This window comes from Gossypium hirsutum, chromosome D08 (genome assembly GCF_007990345.1).
Source record: "Gossypium hirsutum isolate 1008001.06 chromosome D08, Gossypium_hirsutum_v2.1, whole genome shotgun sequence".
In the NCBI taxonomy this organism is placed as follows: Eukaryota; Viridiplantae; Streptophyta; class Magnoliopsida; order Malvales; family Malvaceae; genus Gossypium; species Gossypium hirsutum.
In genome coordinates this window covers 51,704,564-51,721,567 of record NC_053444.1, presented here as the reverse complement: position 1 = coordinate 51,721,567, position 17,004 = coordinate 51,704,564, and the positions used below count along the sequence as shown (strand labels likewise).

At 31.1% G+C, this 17,004-nt stretch overlaps 2 long non-coding RNA genes across 3 annotated transcripts; one reads left to right on the top strand and one right to left on the bottom strand.

Moving 5' to 3' along the window:
- Positions 1 to 555: 555 nt before the first annotated feature.
- LOC121219839 (uncharacterized) lies at positions 556 to 1,110 on the bottom strand. Its single transcript, XR_005916803.1, has 3 exons — positions 1,019 to 1,110; positions 755 to 898; positions 556 to 668 (listed from the first exon to the last, which is right to left on the bottom strand). It is a non-coding gene; the product is annotated as an uncharacterized lncRNA (long non-coding RNA).
- Positions 1,111 to 15,143: 14,033 nt separating this feature from the next.
- Positions 15,144 to 16,431, top strand: LOC107900840 (uncharacterized). Of its 2 annotated transcripts, none has more exons than XR_005916802.1 (2): positions 15,144 to 15,612; positions 16,196 to 16,431. It is a non-coding gene; the product is annotated as an uncharacterized lncRNA (long non-coding RNA). The 2 variants fall into 2 exon arrangements; XR_001685061.2 differs by having other exon boundaries at positions 15,144 to 15,449; positions 16,196 to 16,405.
- The last annotated feature ends 573 nt before the right edge of the window (positions 16,432 to 17,004 follow it).

Genomic DNA, 17,004 nt, shown 5'->3' with positions numbered 1-17,004 from the left:
GACCCAGCTGTGTGAGTGAATTTTTGTTGCTGCCTACTTTTTTTCCAACTTCTTCACCATCCTACATTATGAAATTATTAGTACGTTAATCTGGAAATACTATACGCCAAAATAATTACAAAATTTTATAAGTTACACATACCTCTCCTTTCTTCGAAGTCCAAAATCTAACGACTTCTTCCCACTGGTACCTCAGCATTCCCAGCGGGACATTTTGTAATCCCTCGTCGAGTGTTGTTTTTGTCTTAAAATAGTCTTTCTTTAAAGTGCTCTTATGGTCTCTCCATCTTTTTCCCAATGCCTTCTTTACATAAGCATCGGAGACCTCTAGAGCAAATCTCGCCTACAAAAACACAACTTAAGAAAGTAAATGTAAACGAAACTTAAACCCAAGTATTATAAATGACATACACGTTTTGTTACCTTAATGTTATCGAGAGCTTGGTTCTTGTTACTTTCAGGCACTTTATGCCATGACTCGAAGTTAATTGGCAACATATTTGCATTCCGTGCTAGAATGCCCATGTATCCTGCTAAAAGGCGAGCTTCTGATCTAACAGGCTGACCAAAGCTATTACTGGATACTTGGACACGCTCGACTGGATCTAGGTCGTATAAATCGCTCAGTACCGTACGTCCGCGACCTCTCCGCGTCCCACCAGTTTCATCTAAAAAATAAAAGTATTGTAATATATGAAATTTAAAAATAAACAAACAAGAAGTCAACACACATGTAAATTAAATGTTAAATTACTTTGAACTTCTATAGGTTCCTCAGGTGTAACCGGAACATTTGAAGATCCAACAGCAGTCTGTTGTTCAGTGCTATTTGTTTCCACCGAGTTTGGAGTACCTTGAACAATGCGGTGCGATCGCACTTTTCTTCTAGGCATTTTATCTGCAATACAAATAAATTAGTTGAAAACTTAGTATACAATTACAACAATAATTTCACATATAAAATAGTTGAAATATCATCATTTGTAGATGTAATTAGATAATCGTAAAAAGTTAATACATTATAATTCGTAAATCTCTTCATCCGTATCCTGGCGGACCCATTGAAATTGTGTACTAGTACTAGGGATGTTTTCGTTTAAGTTCTGTTCTGAAAATGGAAAAGTTTTTGTTCTGTCATCAATGTCATGTCTACTTCCACTGCCCATGTCAAACAAGTCTCTAGGGATGTTATGGAGTACAACGTACCAGCCCTCATCAGTTGGGTCTTTTGAGTAAAAAACTTGTTTGACTTGAGAAGAAAATACATACGGCTCATCAATCAATTGTTTTCCTGTGTGAATCAATCGAGCGAAGTTTACCACTGTGAAACCAAATTGATCATGCTTGATTCCACGTGCAGTATTAACATCGGCCCAATCACCTCGAAATAAGACAACTTTCCATTTGCCGTAGTAATCCAACTCAATTATGTCAGTAAGAAGTCCAAAATATTCCACATTTCCCTCCACAAGATTATTGTCCCTAACACTAGCATAACTTGTAATTGAGGAATTAATCACTATTCCACAATTTGCGTTATCCTCAATCTCTCACGATATTTTATATGAAATCTGAATCTGTTTATAAGGAACGCACTATATCCTTTAACCACCCGATTTGGACCTTGGGAAATCCATTTAACTTCGTCGGTGACGTTCTTCCCACTCCAAACCTATTGATTGGAAAGTAAACTGAGTAATTAAAAATGTTTTGAGTAAATATTATTATTTTTCGGTGAAAGCTCCAATTACATACCGTTTGGCTTAACCATTCATGAAAAGATTCTGTAAACAACTTATTGATATCTCGATGTTGTGTTCTTCGGGAGCGCGAACGAGATCTTAATATTTGTTTGTACTCACTATGTTAAAAATATGTTCAGTTTGTTAGACTATAAACAATTTTTAAATGATGAATATCCAACAAATTTGTAGAACTTACTTGCGTAAAGGTTCCACTGATTCGTGGTGAAACAGAACATATCGATGTGCTTGAACCCACGATAAATCATCTAATTCTGCAATTTCAACTTTACCGATTGGTTCTCCAAAACTTTAGAACAAATAATTATCGGCCAAGTTATGATCCGTGAGTCCAGCATTTCTATTTGGTCTGTTCAACCTTGTTTCAACATCTTCCCAATATCTTGAACAGAAGGTCATACATTCCTCTGCCAAGTAGCCTTCAGCAATCAATCCTTCTGGATAACGCTTGTTGCGGCAATAAGACCTTAATTTGGATAGGAACCTAAACACAGTATACAACATTATCAAAAGTTGTAACTAAAGGCATATAGGTGAATGAAGGAAATTTTTAAAAATTTCGATTAACACCTTTCTATGGGATACATCCATCGATAGAAAACGGGTCCGCCAAGAATTGCTTCATGCGGGAGATGGATTATCAAGTGAACCATAATAGTGAAGAAGGAAGATGGGAAGATTTTCTCCATGTTGCATAAAGTTAAAGCGGCTCGATCCTGTACCTTCTGAAGTTCTTGAACATCCAAAACTTTGCCACAAATGGCTTTCATTATATTGGATAGTTTAATTATACAAGACGTCACCTTCTTCGAAATACAACATCGTAGAGCAACTGGCAGTAAATCTTGCATCAAGATGTGATAGTCATGTGATTTTAGCGGATATAGTCTTCGATCTTTAACACTAACACATCGAGATATATTAGATGCATACGCATCGGGAACCTTTATATCCTTCAACACCATGCAGAACACTTCTTTCTCTGTCTTCGACATTGAGAAAATAGAAGGCGGCAACCGATATTTACCATTCGGAAGTGGATTCGGATGAAGATCAGGTCAAATTCCCATCTGAACTAAATCAAGTCGACTCTGAAGATTGTCTTTTAATTTTTCGTCTACATTCAAAATTGTACAGACAATGTTTTCGCAGACATTTTTCTCAATATGCATAACATCAAGATTGTGTCGTAAAAAGTGGTGCTCCCAATAAGGCAACTCAAAAAAAATACTTCTTTTTTTTCCACAAGTCCGCCTCATTAGGATCATCCTCTTCATCGGAGTTATCATCAGCTTCATCATTTGATCTTCTATGTCTTTGCGTGTTTGGCGGTTAATTCATCTTCCCATAACTGAAATTCATATCTTCCAACATTAACAAGATTTCAGATCCACTTGTCTGCAAAGGCGCTTCTCTGAACTCTTCAGTACCGTCAAATGCCGAACTCTGAGATCTAAATCTATGATTTTTCGGTAACCACCGACGATGCCCCATGTAAGAGAACTTTTTCCCATTGTATAACCGTTGCGAACATGTTTGTGCAGCACAACAAGGGCACACATAACGACCCTTGGTACTCCAACCGGATAAATTGGCATAAGCGGGGAAGTCATTAATGGTCCACATCAAAGCTGTACGTAAATTAAAGTTCTCCTTTCTCAGCACATCGTATGTCTCGACACCAACCCATAATTGTTTTAACTCTTCAATAAGTGGCTGTAAATAAATGTCCATATCATTCCCGGGCCCTTTCTCTCTAGGGATAATCATAGATAAGATAAGGGAAGATTGCTTCATGCAAATCCACGGAGGCAGATTGTAAGGAACAAGCACCACTGGCCAAGTACTGTATGCAGTACTCATGATCTTGTAAGGATTAAATCCATCAGATGCTAGGCCAAGCCTCACACTCCTGGGATCGCTTGCAAAGCTTTGAAATTTATTGTCAAATGATTTCCAAGCTAAAGAATCTGCCGGATGCCTTAATAATCCATCATCGGTTCGTCCTTCATGGTGCCACGTCATTGACTCCGCTGTCTTCGAGGACATAAAAAGTCTTTGAAGCCTTGGTATCAGCGAAAAATACAGTAAAATCTTGACCGGCTTCTTTCTTGGCTGTGCATCATTTTCATCGTCGTTCCCATCTTCTGTATTTCTATTTATCCAACGGGATTCGCCGCATACATGACAGCACTGTTGGTTTCTCCGATCACCCCAATACAACATGCAATCATTCGGACAACTATGGATTTTGTTGTACCCAAGACCTAAGTCTTTTATCATTTTCTTCATATCTTTGCATGACTGAGGGATCTTTGCAAACGGGAACATTTCTCTCAAAAACTCTAACAGCATTGTCAATGAGTTCCCGGTCCACCCTCCCAAACATTTTAACTGGAAAAAGACGAATGCAGAAAGACATTTTTGAAAATTTCGATCCCTCATATAGTTCTTCGTTCATCTCATTAAGTAGCGCGTAGAACTTTGCCGCTTCTCCATTCGGCTCTTCATGATGTACACATCTTCCGGGTTCGGTAAAAGTATTTCCACCGAGATTACAGTCATCAGATGGCACAAAGTCGGGTGGGAACGACTGTAAACCATGACTGTGAATATTAAATGCTTCCCGCAACATCCCTTCCATATCATCCCCTCTAACAGACTGATGGTAAGCAGTACTATCATAAGATACATCCATCCTTGAAGAGAAAGTACTAGGCGGGCATTCTCCATGAAAAAATCATTGTTTATAACCACGAACAAACCCATCAACAATTAAATGCTTGTATACAACTTCATGATAATGCCAGTTTATGTTGACACACTTCTTACACGGGCAAAGAATCATGTTCTCTTGGCTTGCATATTGAAATGCAAAATCTAGAAAAGTTTGTACTCCCTTTCGATAATCGTCGCTTACCCTTGACAAATTCATCCAAGACCGGTCCATTTCTTATTTCTTGAAGCCTAATCTTGACAATAATGTGCACGGGTTTAGGATTTAGGAATAAGTATAATTAAGCTACGTAAGTTATGTATTATGTAAGTTATTTATTATGAAAATTATGTAAGTTATGTAATTTACGAATAATTAAAAATATGTAAGTTATGTAAGTTGTAAGTTATGTAAGTTGTAAGTTATGTATAATATTAAATAACTAAGTTATGTAATTTATGTATAATATTAATGTAAGTTATGTATAATATTAAATAACTAAGTTATGTAATTTATGTATAATATTAATGTAAGTTATGTATAATATTAATTAACTAAGTTATGTAATTTCTGTATAATATTAATGTATGTTATGTAATTTATGTATAATTAACTAATTAAGTTATGTAATTTATGTATATTAAATAACTAAGTTATGTAATTTATGTATAATATTAATGTAAGTTATGTATAATATTAAATAACTAAGTTAATGTAATTTCTGTATAATATTAATGTATGTTATGTAATTTATGTATAATTAACTAATTAAGTTATGTAATTTATGTATATTAAATAACTAAGTTATGTAATTTATGTATATTAACTAATTATGTTATGTAATTTATGTATATTAACTAATTAAGTTATGTAATTTATGTATAATATTAATGTAAGTTATGTATAATATTAAATAACTAAGTTATGTAATTTATGTATTATATTAATGTAAGTTATGTATAATATTAAATAACTAAGTTATGTAATTTCTGTATAATATTAATGTATGTTATGTAATTTATGTATAATTAACTAATTAAGTTATGTAATTTATGTATATTAACTAATTAAGTTATGTAATTTATGTATATTAACTAATTATGTTATGTAATTTATGTATATTAACTAATTAAGTTATGTAATTTATGTATAATATTAATGTAAGTTATGTAATATCTTATATTTATATTTATATTTTAATTTTTTTACTATTCATAAATTTGAGATTTTATATTTATATTTTAATTTTTTACATAATTTGGTATCTCAATGTTTATAACGCTATTAGTTAAATGAAATATCTTATTTTAAGTAAAATGCTTATGAAAATTTTACAATTTTATTAATTTCATTAAAATTCTTAGCAGAAGAAAGAAATTAATTATGAATTCTGTAATGTGAGACTTGAATGCACTAGGAATGTGATGAACTGAGGTCTATTATTCAATAATTATAGGAAAAACAGGAGCAGATGTTGAATTATTTTCATGGCTGCTAAGAACTCATTGTATGATAATTTGGTGTTCAAATTAATTATGATTATTTACCTATTTGCAGCTGGCTTTGTTATGAAATTAATTTGCATAAAATAAAGCCTTATTCAAATCTTGATCGATGCTTATTTCATTTGCCTTTGACCTCTAATCTTTCATTCAATTCTGTGGTAATCATGCTTATTTCATTTACCTTTAAAACTTGTTCTTTGCAATACATGAATGATAATCTTGCTATCCAAGAAAATGAATGTTTTGAAACACAAAAATAGACAAATTCTTCAAATTCATAGAAGTGTAGGCCACACTTCATAGAAGAAATTACAAAATCTCAGGTTCATGATTTTGTCCTGCATAACCATTTGGAAATATCCAAAATTCCACATGTTTGATATCTTGATATACAACTAAATATAGTGACAAGATTCAGAGGCCACAACTGCCTATGTCCAAACTCGTGAAGTGCACATTTCACTGTCTCAAGACACATGTTATATGCAGTTAAATTTTATCGGGAATCATTATTACAGTCTAGCATCATACATGGATATAAGCATTCAGGGCAATCATATAAGAAACTAAGAATGTATGATGAGGAAAATAGATCTCTACAATGTAGACATTTGCTTTCAAATGGAAACGTAAGTCAAGAAACTTACAGCAAATCTCAAAAGAAGACAAGATTTTCCAACACCAGAATCTCCAATAAGCAGAAGCTTGAACAGGTAGTCACTGCAAAAGATTGCAACCAGATAATATCAGTATCTGTTCCAATGACGCATAAAAATAACATCTACAACTGTAACATAAAATTTTATTTTCGCCAAAAGAGGCCTAATCCCCAAACCTAGTCTCTCATAAAACAAATGAAGTTTAACTTGTCAGCGTTAAAATGCCAATTAACCAAATTAAGTGCCCAAAGATTAACCTTAGAATGCCAAGCAATTATCGGTTGACTCCTAATTTTACTGGTGCATCAAGAAAGCGCAATACAAAATGAATTTCGATTTCAAACAAATTACAGCAAGTCACCATCATTCACTCATATATACATACATAATGAGCAACATGTTAACAAAATATAACAAATTATTTGCAAAAGAATAATATACCACAATTTATTATGGCATCTTACAAAATTAGAAGCCTATGTCCCTCCTGAATCCATTAATTGACCACATAACACATTAACAATAAAAAATACCTAAAAGCTCGCGCTTTTAAAAAATATATATTTTCAATTCCACAAAGAAATCCAAGTAGCAAATAAGATAATAATAACAGAAAAAAAAACAAAAGAGAACATCTGAATTTCATCAACAGATCTGAAATCAGAAGGAATAAAAGTAAGGACATTTTGATTAACTAATTAAGTTCAGGAAACTTACCTAAATACAAGCTGATCAATAAGGCAGTAACAAATCGTTAACAAACAATTTTGAGTTCTCCTTTCTTTAACAGTTGGGCAAATGCAGTGTGAGTACCTTGAACAAAAGTTGAACATAAGAACAACTGTTAATGTTAACTCTTCAACAATGAGAAGAACAAACTAGAAAGCAAACCCAGGATCGGCACTTCTTCCCAAACCCTAGACACGCAAAAATTCCCAAATTCCCCGAATTCCCAAACAAACAGGCCAAAGCTTGGTGATTGAATTTATTATTTAAACCCCAATTTCCCAAATTACACTTAAGCTAAACCTTAAATCAAGATACAGCATTGTAAAAGAAAAAAAGCTTACCTTTTAACCATAAATTCCGCAACTTTGATAGTATCCTGTCAAGATTGGCTCAACCGTTGCTTCGTTTCACCCGATTTATGAGTTCCCCTCTCCCTTTTTTCCTTTGTATTTTCTCTTTCGTTTCAATCGCTTTCGTTTTGTCCTCTGATTCTATTTCTGTTTATTGTGTTCTGCCTATAGAGAAAATGGCAAAGTTAAAACACGATGAACAGAAACGGCGTCGTTTTGCCAAAATTTTAAGACACCATTCCGGCTTTTGTTAGGAAAATGCCACTATTTCTTGTATATTTGCGGCGTTTCCAAAAAACGCCACTAAAAACTTAAGTTATAATCTGAAACGGCGCCGTTTAATAAAGCTTTAATGCATATTTCAAACTATTTTTTAACTTATTAAACTTAATTCTATTTAAAATAATATTTAAATGACAAAAACATTATACCAATTAATATCAATTGGTACTTTAAATTGATTTTTTAAAACATTATTTAAAGAAATTAATCTAAACTAACCTAAAACCCTTATCCGACCCCTGAACCCTAAACCCTAAATTCTAAACCACTAACCCTTAGCCCGTAACTCGTAACCCCATAAACCCCTAACCCTTATATCCCAAACCTTAAATCCATATATACCCCCTAATCATTAAATAGCACGGCCATCCAAAATAATCCCTAAATCTTTAATGATCATAAAATAGTTATAATTGATTAAACAATAATTAATAGTAGACAACTTTTAATTTGTAATATTATAATATTTATTTTTTGTATAAAGTTTGAAATTTATAATATTTAATTTTATTGATAAATAAATAAATTTAAACTATATACTCATAATTTCAATATATTAAATTTATTATTATATATTTTAGAAATATATAAGAACATATTTGATATAAAAATTAAAAAAACTAATTAATCTAATAACTTAAACTCTAACATAACCGTTGAAACCCTAAACCCCAAATCTATAACCCCCTAACCCATTACCCCTAAATCCCCTAACCCCTAAAGTATAACCCTTAAACCTTAAATCCCCCTAACCCCTAAACATCAAATTTTCAATTACACAAACAAACGGTGACATTTTCACAAAATTGTAGACATATTTGCGGCGTTTTCCCGAAAAACGCCAGTAATAGAGTACATCATTCAACTGAAACGACGCCGTTCTGATAGAGTATCAAGAATATTAGCGGCACTTACCTATAAAACGCCACAATAGAAACTGATTCCCTAACACGTAACGACGTCGTATATTGCAATATTTGTGGCGTTTTTGACTAAAACGCCGGTAAAGGCTACCTTTTGCGGCGTTTTTCTATAGAAACGCCGCTAAATTTCTCTTTTTTTGTGATCTTACATTTAAATAATTAATTACCTAACAAATACATAATTACCTACTTATTTATTTGTTTATTTATTTATACCAAGATTATTTTGGTCCTATATATACAAATTAAATAATTAATAACTATATATATCCATATATATCAAAAATTTCAAATGGTCGTTAAATATTTGGGTTAAATGTTTTTAAATATACAACTATTATTAGTTAATTGTATCATTTAACAATCTTCAAATTATAAATTAACATGCATCCATAAAATGATCATCTAACTACCACGCACCTATTATATATATATATATCTATTAATAATTATAATATAAACTATACTAAACTTCGTTAATATATATATTAATTAAATTAATTGATCATCTGGATTTATTTTACAAATATATATATTTACCGTAAAAATTAATCAATCTAATATTAGCCTCTTAAGAAACCCTATCATGACCTTCTAAACCCCCCGACCAAACCCAAAAAATTCCCTAAATTAATATTCTTTAATAATCACAAAATATAGTGAAAATCTATTAAACATGCAAGTTAATTAATTATATATATATATATATATTATATAGTAGTTAAAAATGTTGTACAAATTAGTTGAAATATATGCTAGCAATATCTTTATGACAAAAATTTTCGTATGGATCTAAATATAAGTTTTTATCATTTTTGAACTTAAGTATCGATATTTTTGCATCTGGTATATTGCTACTAATTAACCATATATATATAGCCATATATATATATCAAAAAAATCAATTAATGATTATTAGGGCCGGTTAAATGTTTTTAAATATACAAGATAGTTATACAAGTCTCAAATTATAAATTATCAATCGACATGCATAAAGTGATGATCATGATCTACCTATTATAATATTCAATATATATATTAAATTTATTATGGAATATCTATTTTACAAATATATAAGAACGTATATATGCACCATAAAAAATAATCAAAAACAAATCTAATTAATTAAACCCTGTACATGACCGTTGAAATTAACCCTAAATCTCAAACCCCTAAACCTCTAACCCCTAAATTAACCTTAAATCCCAATTACCTTAAATCTATACCCCGTGCTCCTTAAAATACCGTCCATAAAAAAATTCTCTAAATGTTTAATATATATAATTAATCATAAAATATAGTCAATAATTAATTGTTAAAATATATATATTTAATTTGTATAAATTAGTCGAACAATATATACTACCAAAATTTATTACTCTTATAAAAAGTTAATTCTATTTTTAATTTATTCTTTACATTAATACAACAATTTAAGTTTTATTATATTTTATTTTATTCATAATTTAATATATTTTCTCTCGTAAAGTAGTTTAAATAATCAACTATTATAAATAGTTAGCTGTTATATATATACGACTTCTCTTTAATAAAAACTTTTTATATTAATCAATATTATTTGTTAATTATAATTTAAATGTAAATTGTCCCACTATATAATAAATAGAACAAAATATTAATTATTTCAACTTATAAGATTTTTGTTACTATTAGCGGCGCTTCGGCAAAAACGCCGCTAAAGGTAAATACATTAACGGCGCTTAGATACAAACGCCGCTGAAGACAAGCGAATTAGTGGCGCTCAGTTAGAAACGCCGCTAAAGATCCGAGAATTAGCGGCGCTTGTATAAAAACGCCGCTAAAGACCCAAGCATTAGCGGCGCATAGACAAAACGCTGCTAAAGATCCGAGAATTAGCGGCGCATAGACAAAAACGCCGCTAAAGATACGAGCATTAGCGGCACTTAGACGAAATCACCGCTAAAGATCGAGGCATTAGCGGCGCTTTCACAAAAACGCCGCGAAAGATCGGAGCATTAGCAGCGCTTACACAAAAACGCCGCTAAAGGTTTAAAAAATCGCAAAAACGATGCCATTGGTCTTAGGTTTTTTGTGGCGCTTTATATAAAACGCCGCTAATTCCTATTTTTAGCGGCGCTTTCGGATAATCGCCGCTGATGCTCTACCTTTAGCGGCACTTTGGCTAAATCGCCGCTAATGCTCAATTTTTTGTGGCGCTTTTGTTCCAAACGCCGCAAAAAGTGCCGCTAAAAGCCTATTCTGGTGTAGTGTACTAAAATTTATCTTTAATTTGATTCGACCTTTAACGTTCTTTTTAGATATTTCAAAGAAAAATACAAAAACACAAAGGGCTGACATTGTGATTCTCACCATGTGTACCTATCATGCATCTTGTGAAGGTAGTAGTGACCAAACGTTATAGTGGAAATCATCATATCACCTTTAGTGGCAAAAATTCCACCACAACTTACTTAGATGATTCCTTCATGGCCAGTTAGCTTCTATGGTAGGTTTAGTTGTATTGGGACGTGTATTTAAATTAAATAATAAAAATATATTTTTATTAAAAAACAAAATATTATTATCAAAATATATTTTAATAATTTAGAATATAAGTGTCGAAACCACTTTTTTGAAAATAGATCGACTTAGATTTTGAAAAACGAAAATGGAGTCGCCACCAATCCTTTTTATTGAGGTGTGATCGGATCACTTCATAATTAAATCATTTTAATAAAAATTTTAATTTACTAAAACGATAATTTTTGGTCTTATAAAATCTAGAAAACGGGTTCAGAAGTCGGTCACGCACGAGGAAGGGTTAGCACCCTTGGCACGCCCAAATTGGTACCTTGTTGATTAATTAGTGTCCTAATACCGAAAATTTGCAAAGATTTTACAATACGATCCTTTTATTAAAAAATTGTATAAATCAAATTACATGTTAAGACCCTCTTATTTCGGAGAGAGAAAATGTCACACCCAATGAGTTAGGGTATGATATTTCACATCCTCAAAAATGAGCTTGTCTTTTGAAAAACTCATGCAATGAAATTTAAAAAAGATATTCAATTGTTTAAGCCAGATGAAAAATCGAAGCCCAATAAGTTAGGGCACGATTTCTCAAAATTCCAAACATTGAATATTGCCTTTATTATCTTTTAGAAAAAATCCTCATCTCGAGAAAACAAAATGCCGTATCCAATGAGTTAGGACACAACGTATCGAATCCTTGGGAATGAGCTTTTTATTTATGTGTTGTGATTAAAGAATATTCTTGATTATTTAGGTTCAACGAGGAAAATTGGAACCCAATAAGTTAAGGTTCAATCCTCTTGAAGATCCCAAATATCGAGTATTGCGTTATCTTGAAAGCTTTTGAATAAAATGATTCCCAAAACTTAAACCATATTAAACACAACTTTTTAAACGAATAAAGCGCAATGGAATAACAATGTACGACGCGAGGCGATAATTCGTAAACCACAATATATGTTAATGAACACAAATAATCAATAAATACCAATAAACAAATACCATACACATAAAGGCAATAATCTCACATCACATGTAAATATCAACATTAATATTTAAAAGCTAATAAAAAAAACTAAGAAACAACCAAATTAACATAAACACTAACCCAATGTACAAGTTTGAAATAACTAAAAAACATGAAAAAAAGAAAATTGTAAACCAATAAAGTGTACGTACAAAAATTTAAAATAAATAATATGTAAGAAAATTTAAAATAGATCAAAATTGGAGTTAAAAAATATCTAAAGTAAATGTTACATATGAAGAAAATAAAAATAAGTAATATATAAAATTATATATATGTTAATCTAAATAAATAATACATATGGAATGAAAAAAACTCAAAATAAATAATAATATACATGATAATACATGTAAAAAGTTGAAATGGGTGAAATATAATAAAGTAGGTTTTTAAAAAGAAATAAATTATATATATATATGAGAATAAGTAAAAAATATAATAATATGGAATTAATAATATATCATAAATTGTGTATAAATAATATTAAATTTACATAAAAATGTATAAAATAATACATAATAAATTTGAAGAATAATATATGAAAACTTAAAATAATTATATGATAAATTTAAAATAATAATATGTGATAAATTTAAACAACATTCATAATGGATTTAAAATAATATTAAGCACAAATATAAAAATAGGGTCAAATTTAAAAATTAAATATATCAAAAAATAATGAAATATAAATACTTAAATAAATTAAAAATGAGCAAATTAAATCAAGCTAATAAGGATTAAATTGGTTTTAAAACAAAATCAAAAATAAAAAAACGAAAATAAAATAAAATTGAAGGGCAAAAATGCAGAGCGCGAATAACGTGGGGGACTAATTGGGAAATATGCCCCATCCTCCCAAAACGTAACACTACGATATGGACTAAAATGAAGCAAAAATAAATGTTAGGCCAAATTTAAAAGAAACGAAAGAATTGATCCGGATGCGCTATAAAAGCAGGAGGACCATTTGCACAAATATCCCACTGAAGCAAAAACACGCGGATCTTTCCCCTGGGTTGGGTCACCGCGCAGGTCAAGGCCAACACGACACCGTTTTGAAACCATTGACCCAGATCCCAAACGGTGCCGTTGCTCAGCACTTATAAACTAAAAAAACATAAATAAAAAAAAACCTAATGACTACTTTTGAAAACAAAGGGCTAACCCTAGCCATGCGTCGCTCAGCAAACAGGCCAATCTATGGCCTCCCAACCTTCGCTCGACTCCGATTACGACGAAGCAAACAAAGACTCGGCCACCAGGTAAATTCCTTATCCTCTAACTCTTCTTTTTCCTGTTTTTTATTTTTAGCATATGATTGATGAATAAAGAAATAGAAAAGAACATCCAGAGAAGAAAAAAGAAAAAAAAACTCTAAAATCACCTTTCGAATATCCTTTTTTTTGCTTAGATTTCTTTGGTTTTTTTATTTTGATTTCGTATTCGTCCGTGTAAAAAATTTACAAAGGTATTCTATTTAGTTTTATAGCCGAATATTCGAAATAAATAAATAAAAACAATATCCGTTTTTTTCTGTGCTATTTTTTCGTCCTATTTGTAGGTACGGAGGCGGTGGACGTGGCGAGAGCAGAAGCGCGCGGCGTGCGGAGGGCAAGAGTGGCGACTGAAGGTTCCAGAAACCCTAGGGTTTCTAAAAACATTTTTCGGGCTTCTGGGTATTGGGCTAAGTTGGGCCTAGTTAATTGGGTTTAGTTTATTACTGTAATCGGGCTACTGTAACTGAACTTTAAATATGGACTTTGAATTGGATTTTTTTTATTGGTTTTATTTATTAATTGGGCCCGGGGTAAAATTGGGTATTACAATAAGCATTTGTTTTGTGCTCTTCTCTATCTCTCTTAAGTAGTGGTATATGTATATGTATATTTATATGATATGGGTATTGTTCATTGACATGACATGCTTCATGCATATAAACACGTATCATACTCTAGACACAACACATATTTATATGACCTTATGCACGTGTAACCCCAAAGGATAGCGAGCTCATTAGGATCCGGCCCAAACTCATTCTAGTTTTGAGCCGGTGATAAAAATTATCCTAACAACATTAAAAAAATTGAAATTATATTCATGAACAGATTTTATAACTTGAACGTGTAAAACTAAAGAGTATATGAAGCAATGGGGTAATGGCAAGCGTAAGATAAAGTAGCCTGGACTAGCATTACTATTTGGGTTAAACTCTGCTAGATTTGATGTTTGTGTTTGAAATTATCCCCCCTATTTTTGTTATTTGATTGACCTCAATACACGTTTTATTCCTGTGGATTAGATTGATAGTGGATTCAAAGTTTTGTATTGCATTTCATCCGAAGTTGATGGATATCTTCATCGATGAGTAACATAAGAATCAAAACCTTTTTTTAGGATAAACAATAGTGGACAAATGGGCTTACAATACTAGAAATTCGTCCTACTTGTTGGACATATATATATATTCAACAAGCCCAGTTGGATTCTCTCTTATTAGATGTTTTGATTTATGTAAGAAAATTCTAAATAAAAAAAAATCAGAATTTTTGATTTATTCGGTTTATTGATTTTCATATTCAGTTTAATTTGTTTATTCGGTGGATTTTCAGTTTTGACATTTTAAACCAATTAAACCATAAGCCATTTACATATGCAAACCAAAATTTCAATCTTCAACCCAAATGCTGATTAAAAGTGTGAATGACTATTCCATTCAGGTCCGATTTCGATTTCTACAGTAAAATACTCCAAAACAAAGGTTTGGTTTGGATGAATTATGGATTATGGGTGGGGCTGTTTAACACTCTATTTCCTTGGTCCCCCTTCTGAATCTCAATTCAACGCTCTAACGAATAGAGAAAAAATAAATTATTCCCGAGCTTCTTCCCTAACTAGAAAATCTCAAACCCACTGACCTCATTCTACTCTAGTCTTAGTTTGGAGGCTGTAAATCTCTTTATCATCCAACTTCGGAGGTTTGTGTATGTCTTGATTTCTTTCTCTTTGTTTAGTTTACTTGCTTATTATGGTAGTTCCTTTGATTTCCAAAAAGGGAAAAAGGGAATTTACAAGCAAAATCTAAAAAGGCAACCAAGAAAACCTGATTCGATTTACAAATTAACAAGAAAAGCTCAGAAAGTAAGATCCCAATTTTCTCCTTTACTTGAACTACTTTATTCATCCACTCTGAAACATCCCCAATTTTTTTATGTGTTTAAATGATTAGTATTTGAAAAGTATAGGGTATTTTAGATCTGGGATTTTTAGCTTGTGCGAGATTAGAATTTCCCTTCTCCAACTTTAAAATTATTTCTTTCAGGTTGAGTTTAACAATTATTTTTAACATTGCTATCCTTTTCACTTCTCTCTTTCATTCCAATAGATATCACTTCTATAATTTTAAAATCTTAAATGATAACACCCACATTCACGAGTCATTTGTCTAGTTAAAAGTAAAATGTTAGTGTTTTTAAGTCAAGAAGAACAAAGAACAAAAAACAAAAAAATGCAGCAAGAAGCATGAAAAATATTAGCAACTGTTTCACTCGATTCAATTTTGCTACAATTGATTTAAATCTGTTTCATCTTTATTATTGGTTTGCTCTGGAAGCTTTTAGCATTGTGGTTGTTTCAGCTTGATTATGGTGGCGTCTTTGCTATTATTTATCTTTTTAGTTAGAGAATTTTTTCAACTAATATCACCCTTTGTATGTAATTGTAGGCTGTCAATTTTTGTATGTGTGATTCCTGTGGCGGTGAAGTAATATAACTTTTTTTTATGTAATTGTAGGATGATATAATGGCATGGAAGTATGTAATACTAATATTGTCACTTTTTGTAGATGTGTAAATGAATTTTCTACTATAATTAGACTCTTAAAAGCCGACCACGGTTTGTTATGTTAAGATAGATGCTGAGATGATTGTTGGATTACGTTGGTGCTACTTCTTTAACTATATTTTTATTTTGATAGTAACACTCTTTAGCAATACTAGCGATGTTATTAAGAAAAAATATAATGCTACTATAACAGAATATAATGTTGGATATTTAGTAAACGAATGTAAGTGGTATAATTGGATCTTCAATTTATAAAACATAAGGTTATGTGCAAATACAAAAATAACAGTATACAATAAAGTATACTAAAATATAATTGAATTAGATGTTTAAAAAAAACTAAATGGTATATTTGTCATTTCAACATTTAACGCTTTTAGTTTTTTAATGATTTTTACAAAAATAAAACATAATTTAATTTATTAAAGAGCATATTTTTCATTCGAGTTTTTTTTTTTTTTGGTATTACATATATATTCCTCTCAACCAAATGAATGAATATTATTACAATACTCATTCCATTCAATCCAACCAAATCACTGTTATGTCTAGTTAATTCCATTACCGTTCTATTTCATTCTAGTGAACCAAACGTGTCAGTAAAAGCTCAAACCTACTCAAATTTAAAATTCTATATGCATTAATAATTAAAACCCAAATTGATAAATTAAATTGTTTATGATATTCAT